Source organism: Callospermophilus lateralis, chromosome 16, assembly GCF_048772815.1.
Source record: "Callospermophilus lateralis isolate mCalLat2 chromosome 16, mCalLat2.hap1, whole genome shotgun sequence".
Classification (NCBI taxonomy): domain Eukaryota; kingdom Metazoa; phylum Chordata; class Mammalia; order Rodentia; family Sciuridae; genus Callospermophilus; species Callospermophilus lateralis.
Window position 1 is genome coordinate 56,505,023 of NC_135320.1, and position 8,877 is coordinate 56,513,899.

Here is an 8,877-nt window from a genome sequence, read left to right on the forward strand (position 1 = left end):
TAATGGGAAATCATTAAGAACACTCAGGGGTAAGGGGAACTCTGACTAAACCCACCAGACAGGGGTTTGCTGAAGGCAGGCCAGAGATCAGACATCACCTGGAGGATACGGGGAATACCGAGGGTGGGGGGTTCTTGTTAATCTGACGTAATAAGAGTCTACCTCAGAGACAGGCAGATAGCACCACAGCCTGAACCTCAGGCCTCACAGAAGAATCGTCCAGGGGACACGGAGCAGAATTTGGTCAATGAGAAAATTTTGTCAGAAGCACAGAACCTTGTGTCTTGGAAGTATTTAGTAAATTTGTGTGAAATGGGACCACGAGCCTGGCAGGTGGCACATGACCACAGAGGCACAGGGGAGACTTTGGAGCCTCCTGGAAAATGACAGGGACACTCTGAAGGGAGCAAGGGCCTACTTGAGCTGGTGGTTACTGGAAGGAAGGAGAATGAGTCACTGTGATTTGAATGTTATTATACGCAGGCTGGTGGCCTTCACTGTGCTGGCCTACAGAATAAAAGGGAAGCCATGTTCCTTCCTGGCAGCTCTGACGAGCCTGTCCCACTTCACCTCCCTGTGGGTGGCATAAAACCCGACAGAGCAGACCTGCTCTTCTCCCTTTCTTGCCCACAAAGCTCTCTGACATGTGGGGCAGCTCATGTTCTGACATTTCCCCTACTCTATGAGCAAGGTATGGAATATCTAAGAAGCCAGAATACCTTCCAAGAAGAGCTTGCAGACCCTGGAGATAAGATGGCTTTTTTTTTTTTTTTTTTTTAACTTGAAACACTGGGCCAGCTCTGGGTGCAGGAATGTTAAGTGCTGATAAGGAAAAAAAGATAAGATCTTGCCACCCTCCAGGACTGGGAATTTCCTCATTCTGGAGGCTTGGCTTCCCTGTCTACCTAACTTATACTCAAGTTTCCCTTCTGTTTTACCAAGAGTACTTGATTTTGGGGAGAGTAGGGACAGCAAATACATCTAGCTGAAGGACTATTTTCCCATTTTATTAAAAACAAGGGCACCAGTGAGGTATAAATGCAAGTTGTTGGTGGGGAGAGTACTCTAAACTTTTTAAGGGAATCTGAGAAATTGATCTTCACCCTCCCCACTCCCTTTTATACCCCTGAAACACTAATGTAATGGCTGGAGCTCTAACAACTATATTGGACCACAAGGCAACCTTGAAATAAAGAAGCCACAAACTAAAACACTGACTCTCGACTTTTGACATTGAGGGGGGAAAAAAAGCAGCCCCTGATATCTGGGAACTGGCCTGACACTTTCAGCCAGACTCCAGTCTTCTTAGAAGCTGGCCTGGCAATTCTGTCTGTAGAACATAAACAACCTCACAGAAGCAATATCAGACAAGGTCACTGCAGCTTTGATGAAGTAAGCCAAAGCAGACCACTTTATAACATTGTCTAGACAAAACCCACAAGACACTAAGCATTCCCCTTTCTGGCTAATATGAATGTCAAGGGATATTTTATCAACTGAGCCTCAATCTGATCTGCCCTTGGTATAGATAAGAGTTACTAAGATACACAGTCTTAGTAGGATTGTCCTATTTTCTGACAGCAGCCCACCCAAGCAAACCCTTGCTATCTTGGACCCTCCCCAAACTGATCTAAGCAAAGCCCAAATCCTACAAATCCTTCCAAACACCATTTCATGGAAAGGGCCATGGCTTACCCAGCTGTGCAATCTCCCTCACCCCAGGGAGTAAGAGAGCAACTGTTCAACTATAGCTTGTGACTAACTGACAAGGGATCTGTGAACACGCAGAGCAAGTTCTGTGGGTCTGGAGTCCAAGACCCATTGTGTTTCTAACAGGTTCCCTGTGATGCCCTGCTTCACTTTGAGAAGCAAGGCAGTCTGGGATGGTGCATTAGCAAGTGCCTGCCCTTGGCCCCAGGGCCACTACATGAACCTTGTACTGCTTCATTTAAGCTGCTGCTTTGGGGTTCTCTATTACTAGGAACCCATGCCAGCACATTGTCCTTGACCTTAGACAGATTTGTGGTCCCCTCCACTGGAGCTGTTGATGGGGTGGATGGTGGCCAGGTGTTAATGCAATGGCCTGAACCAGGCTGGAGTTATTGACAGAATCTGGCATGTTTGAGGTGAGGCAATGAGGAATCAGACACCCCTCATATAACCTTAGAAAAAAACTAAATTCAAATTAAATTAAAATCCTCAAATGATCCATGTGGGGCCCACATGGGGCTCGAGGACCAGAGATCTCAGAGGCTCCATTTCCCTCCATCCACAGCTCACAGCACCTCCTCGCCCTTGCATCTGCTGACCCTTTGGCAGAGATGACCTCTCACCTTTCCTCAAGTGGCTTTGCTTCACAGGTGCCTCCCCAGTCCCTCAGGCTGTACGTGCCTCTTCTCTGTGCTCCCAGGGTGCCCTGTGCCTCCCTCTGCCCTGGCACTTTTCAGGCTGGGCAGCATTTATCTATTTATTTTGTGTTCATCATCCCACTGGTCCTAGATGGCAAGAAATGTGGTTTGTTTTATTTGTCATTATGTCCCCCCACAGGGTCCCCAACATTCCATAAACATGTTATGGAACTGAAGACCCCACCTTTTTCCAAAGCCTGCTCCTCCACCTCTAACCACATAAAGGAAGGTTCTAGGAAAACCATGGGAAAACCCTCCTCTTAGTCAGAAGAGACCCTCCCTTCCTCACCCAGGTGACTGAAGTGGGGATGCCAATGGCTCAGCTGGAAGCTACAGCTCATAGTGCCTTTGGAAACTTGGCCCCCAAGAAAAATGTAGGTTTCTGGAAAACCACAGGTGCACTAAGTGACTATTAAATGGAAAGTGACACCTCACCAGCTGGCTTCTCAAACTCAACTACGCTTAGGACGCCCTGAACAGCAAATGTGCTCCGTCCCTCAAGGCCCTGCCAGGTTGCTGTGCTGGGAGCTGCGCATTGGAACCCACCTCAGACTCAGAGTCTCTGGTGGTGGGGCCCAGGCGTCTGTACGAAAACTAAATGTGACAAAAGCCAGGTTGCGGAAACCATATCAGAGTAGGTAATTGCAGCGAGGCAAGAGCTCCCATCTAACAAGTGTGTTTACATCATTTTGGGTGATTTACTTAGTTGCCATCTTATAACAACTCTACTGGCCATAAGGGAAGCCACTGAAAACAGAGACTGAAAAACCACAGAAAAGAAGAAAGAAAGAAAGAAGTGCCAATGACAATCCCCCACGATGATGACCGGGATGGTGAGGATGATAATAGCAGTATGCATTTTGTAGGAATGGGAGCTATGATTATGTAAGTGCACGTGGGGAAACATTTGTCAGAGAATAAATTAACATGTTCACAATAAGTGGATATAAGTAATTTATCCTTTTCCTCTAATTTAAAATAAATATTTGTATGACCTGTATAACAGAAAAATGTACATAGTTAATTTTAAAAATGTGTTCTTATTTTATACTTAGGGAAAAAAAAACAGGTTGTGGGTTTGGATGGTAGCCTCATGGCACCCCAAAGTGAAGCACGTAAGCTTTTCTCAAACAATGTGGGGGACAGGTGGGCATGTGAGGTAGCAATGCCATTAGGGGATTTTTTGGAACAATTCTAGTACCAGAGACAAAAACTAAATTCAAACTGGAAGAGAGAGAGAAAGAGGGGGAAGGTGAGAGGGGAGAAAAGGAAGTGCCAGAAGTCAAAATTACAGATTTAGTCAAATGATCAAATTGGTTTTTATTTGCGATTCATGAATTAGGGCAGCATTCCCACCAAAAACTTGGAAAACATACTCTGATGAAAAGAACAGAGGAGGTTTTGCTTCTAGGCAGGAAAGGGCTCAAGAAGAAGCAAAAACGGAACAAAAAGTAAGTTGGTTTGTGTGGGGTTACTTCAGGTTACCTTCCTTATAAGGGTTAAAGCAAAGGGGACTTCCTTAGAGCAAAACTGGCCTGACTGGTGATTTGCTTATTATCTCCCTTTCCTGATTTCTCAGAAGGTTAGGTAAACAATGTAGTTTCAGTTTGGTGATGTGGAACTTTAGCCCAAGTGACTCCATTTTGGTGTGGTCTATTGGGAATGGGACAGGGGCTCAGGTCAAATCAGAGGCCTTCTGTAAATGTTATTTAACAGAAAAAAAAAAGGATGGGAGAGAAGGAAGAATGGAGGAAGGAAGGGAGGGAGGAAGGAAAGAAGAAAGGGGAAGAATTTGCTTGCAACTGAAAAGGCTGGCTGGGCCCAGGGGCTTTCAAGACTACCATCTCTTCACTGCCCCAGGATCATCTCCAAGCTCAGACAGGCCCTGCCCTACACTCCATCTAGCTGTGCCTGCTGAAGGTGACTTGGGCCTCTAGAGACAGGTACAGCTGTGATGGCCAGGTCTGGGCCATGTGCCCCCCTCCCTACTAGAAGGACGTGAGCAGGGAGGTCAGAAGAGCTGCTTCCCCAAAGGAAAACTAAAGTGCTGAGCAGAAAAAATGAAACAAAACAAAAACTGCTGTGATCAATCAGGTTATTGGTGTTTGGCAGATTCACTCCTAGATCATTTTTCAGATTTGGTCAGAGTTTGGAAGAGACCTGAAGTCTTAGGCTTCCAAGAGAAAAGCCGCATGAGAGCCTTCGGGAGGGGGAATTCTTCCTCACCAAGGTCAACACTGTGTGCCCTGTTCTCTGGAGGAAGTGGGAATTTCCACATGGTGAGTTCCTTTCCCTGCACAATGAATTACTATCTTGATGAGAAACTTGTGGGCAGCTGATTGAGAAGAGGGAGGTCTTCTCTGAATGAGAGGGGATTCACCATCTTCCTTTCAGTGGTGACAGGCTGTGGATTGATTCACTAATATATGCTTTTTGTGTAGACACCACAGTGCTAGCCTCTGCAAAATACATGCTGGAGATCATTTTGGCCACCCAGGATATGTCTCCTTTGTTACAACCACTATCTCCACCACCTGCACACCTTGCAGTGGGTGCCAGGAGTTCCCCAGCTGGAGGCCAGATAAGGGGTGTCTATGCTGTAGGGCTTGGAGAGGGTGAGGTGGGAGCACGGGTGGTAACCCATAGCAGTGGCCAAAATCCCATCTAACCTCTGTCCCAGGTCTATCTCTTGAGCTCTCCCATACCACTGACTTTCTAAACTGGCATCTAAGTTCATTAACATGTCATCCCCCTGCCCTGGGTGCTCAGGCTTACCTCTCTCTCCCTTGAATCCTAAGCCAGGATTAGCACTTTGGCCATTGTCCTCAGAGTTTCCAGTGTCTTCACAAAGGATGGGAGAAACACAGGGTTTGCTGTTCTGGATTCTGAGTTGGAGCCAAGGAACTTCATCTACTACTTCCTTCCCTTGAACTCTCCCCCAAGGACCATCATGCCCCCAGACCCTGTCAGAGGGCCCTAGTTGCCCCTGTTCCCCTTGATAGATATTCGGTCCTTTCCCACCCAGAGGGAAATATGGGCTCTTCCTGAGTCCTGGAATTCCTCATTCTGTACCCAGCTTCTGTGGCTGAGGGGCTGGGAAGGTGAGTGGGAGGGCTAGGAGAGGGGTGTCCCCTGGAACAAGTACCAAGTACCAAGGGCTTCTGCAGACAACCTGACCTAAGGCCTGGCTTCGTGGGGCCATCTACAAAACCTCTGTCCCATACCCCCATGGGCCTTCTGACTTCCCATAAGGCATAAGGAAACTGAGCCATGGGAACTGGGAATTTTTTTTGGTGGGGGGTTGGTCGGGGGGTATTGGGGATTGACCACTGGGCCACATCCCCAGCCCTATTTTGTATTTCATTTAGAGACAGGGTCTCACTGGTCTTGCTTTTGCTAAGGCTGGCTTTGAACTTGCAATCTTCCTCCCTTAGCCTCCCAAGCCACTTGATTGCAGGTATGTGCCACTGTGCCTGGTGGAAAAGGGAATTTTTACAAAGACAGGAGAAAAGGTATTTGAAAAAAATTTGACACTTGCTGAAGAAACTAAACTCTCACGATGGTTTTCTCTCAGATCATTTCTATCAATACATAACACATATATAATGCATATGTAAATACATATACATTTACATAGGTATATAACATAAATCTGCTATTAATTTTTCCTTAATTTAAAGCTTTCTCTATAAATTATTTAACAAATTAATAAAAAAAAGAAGGGAAAAACTTCCCCTATAGAAGAATTATAAATGATTTCTGTACCCTACCCTTTAGGAGGTAGAGCTTAAATCCTGTCCTCAAGGGTAGTCTGGACTTAGTGACTCACTGCCAAAAAGTAAAGTATAGAAAGGCAAAAATAGCAACTTAAAACAGGTAGATAGCATCCTCACCAAAAGACGAAGATTAACAGCACCAGTGACAGGTCCTGTGGCACTTATGGACCCTTGATATCATCTGATGGGAGTGCGCTTCTCCTGGCGGTATCATCACCCCAAGCCCATGATCCCAGTCAAATGCAAGGAAACATTAGATAAACCTGGATTGAATGAAGGTTGTTCTACAAATACCTGACAATCATCAAGGTCATGAAAAACAAGGAAAGGGTGAGGAAAGACTTCAGATAAGAAGCTAAAGATGTGATGACCAAATGCTGTGGTGTCCTGAAAGAGGAAAAGGACATTAGTGAGGAAATTGGAAAATTTCAATTATAGTTATGCATTTATATGATGCCAATGTTAATTTCTTAGTTTTGATCAACATACCATGGCTATGAAAGATGGTAACATTAGGGAAAACTGGGTGAAGGGTATACTGGAATCCTTGGCAATGTCTTTTCATGTTTTTTATGAATCTAAAGCTGTTCCAAGATTTTAAAATAATCTGTAAAAAAAGAACACAACAAAAAGCTTCCTCTAGAATATAAAGATTGACAACATCCGGCACTGGTAAGGCTATGGGGCAACTGGAACTCATACATTGCTGGCGAAATATAAAAATCAGTCATTTGGGGAAAGAGATTGGTTGTTTCTTATAAAATTAAACATAGATCACTCTGTGACCCAACAATTCCACTCAGAGATGTCTACCCAACTGAAATGAAATTCGTGTCCACACAAAGACTGTACGCCTCCACTGGGCTACTGTTCCCATCACACCAAGGAAACTGGTCTCAGGATGGCAATGGCCTAGATATCACTAAACCCAGTGGTGAAATCTCATTCTATTCAGCCTATTGGGAACATTCCATACAGTTCACTCATTCTTCTTTGAAGCACTTCCTTTGCTTCTAGAACCTTCTAGAACCTAGTTTTTCTTAATCTTCTGATTATTCTTCCTCAGTCTCCCTGGTTCATTCCCATTATCTTCCCACCCCCTTAGTGCTGGAGCATCACAGGATCCTCTATATTTACTCCTCAGGTGATTTTACTGAGCCCCAGAGCTCTAAATTCCATAGATACATATGCTCAGGACTTCCAATATGACAGAGAATTTCTATCTCCAGCCCAAATCTCACTCCCAAACCTAGACTCATAATTCCAATTGTCTACTTGCCATTTCTTTTGGGCTATTGAACAGACATTGCAAACTCAGTATGTTGGAAACCAAACTCCTGATCTAACATGTATTAGTTACCATTCCATCATCGTGACAAAATACCCGAGAATGTCAGCTTAAGAGAAGGGAAGATTTATATTGGCTCACCGTTTGAGAGGTGTCAATCCATGGGTGTCCTTGAATCTGTGGCAAGACAGAACATGAGTCAAGATGGAAGTTCATGGTAGAGCAAACCTCCTCACCTCATGAGAGCAGGGAATGAGAGGGTAGGGGAAGGAAGGGGATGGGATTCCAATATTCCCTTCCAGGTCATGTCCCCAATGAACTAACCTCTTCCCATTAGACCTCACCTTCTAAAGGTTCCACCCTCTTCCAAAGATACCACAGGCCAGGAACAAAGCCTTTGAAACATGGCCTTTGGGAGACATTTAAGATCCAGATCATAACATCCCATCAACCTGCTTCACCTGCAGCCTTTCCTATCTCTGTAGATGATTCTGCCATCTTAGTATGGCTCAAACAAACAAAACAACCCAAGTCATTTTTTACTACTTTTTTTCCTCCCACCCCACTGGATTTACCTTTAGAATCTATCCATACTCTGTCTATACTTTATTATCTTCTCTGCTACTATCCTGGTCCAAGCACCACCATCTTTCACCTGGGTTGTTGGAATACCTCCTGGCTGGTCCCTTTGTTTCTAATCTTGTCTCCCATACTCTGTTCTCAACACAGCAATGAGGGAAACTGTTAAAATTTAAGTTGGATCACGTCAGTCAAATTTCCAAAGGGATTCTTCATTGTTCTCAAAGTTAAAAGTCAACACCCTTCCAGTAACCTATTCAGTTCTAAATGGTCCTGCCTTCCTACCCCCACATTACCTCTGGGATTGCATCTTCTGGTACTTTCTCCATCAGTCTTTCCACTGTTTAGCAAATATATCAGGCACGTTCCTGCCCTCTCAAGGGCTCTAGCTGTTATCCCTCTCTGGAAGGTTCTTCTGGCCAACTTCTTTACCTCTTTCAACTCTTTTAACCTCTTTTAACTTTTCAACAAAGTTAAATCTCACCTTCTTAGTGAGGCCAGCCTGACCTTCAAAGTTAATGGAGACTGCTCCATTCCCAGAACTTCTTATTCCCCTACTTTTTTCTATTTTCCCCCTTGTTTCCATAGTATGCCCCACTTTGTAGTATACTAGTCAATCAGCTTATTTATTTTGTTTGCTTTTTATTGTTCATTTGGTCAAGCAATCTGCTATATTCCAAGTCCTAGAGCAGTACCTGGCACTGTGGCTGCCCAGGAAGTTTTTGTTGAATGAATCAATGTAGTTTCACCAGTGGGAGCAAACTTCCCACTTCCAGCCTCTCAGCCAGGCTGAGCAGACTGACCTGAGAGACAGCTGAGAAAAGGT

At 44.8% G+C, this 8,877-nt stretch overlaps 1 long non-coding RNA gene across 1 annotated transcript; it reads right to left on the reverse strand.

The window, feature by feature from the left end:
* Positions 1 to 6,518: 6,518 nt before the first annotated feature.
* On the reverse strand, positions 6,519 to 7,697 carry LOC143381892 (uncharacterized). Its single transcript, XR_013088911.1, has 3 exons — positions 7,614 to 7,697; positions 6,674 to 6,791; positions 6,519 to 6,571 (listed from the first exon to the last, which is right to left on the reverse strand). It is a non-coding gene; the product is annotated as an uncharacterized LOC143381892 (long non-coding RNA).
* Positions 7,698 to 8,877: the final 1,180 nt, after the last annotated feature.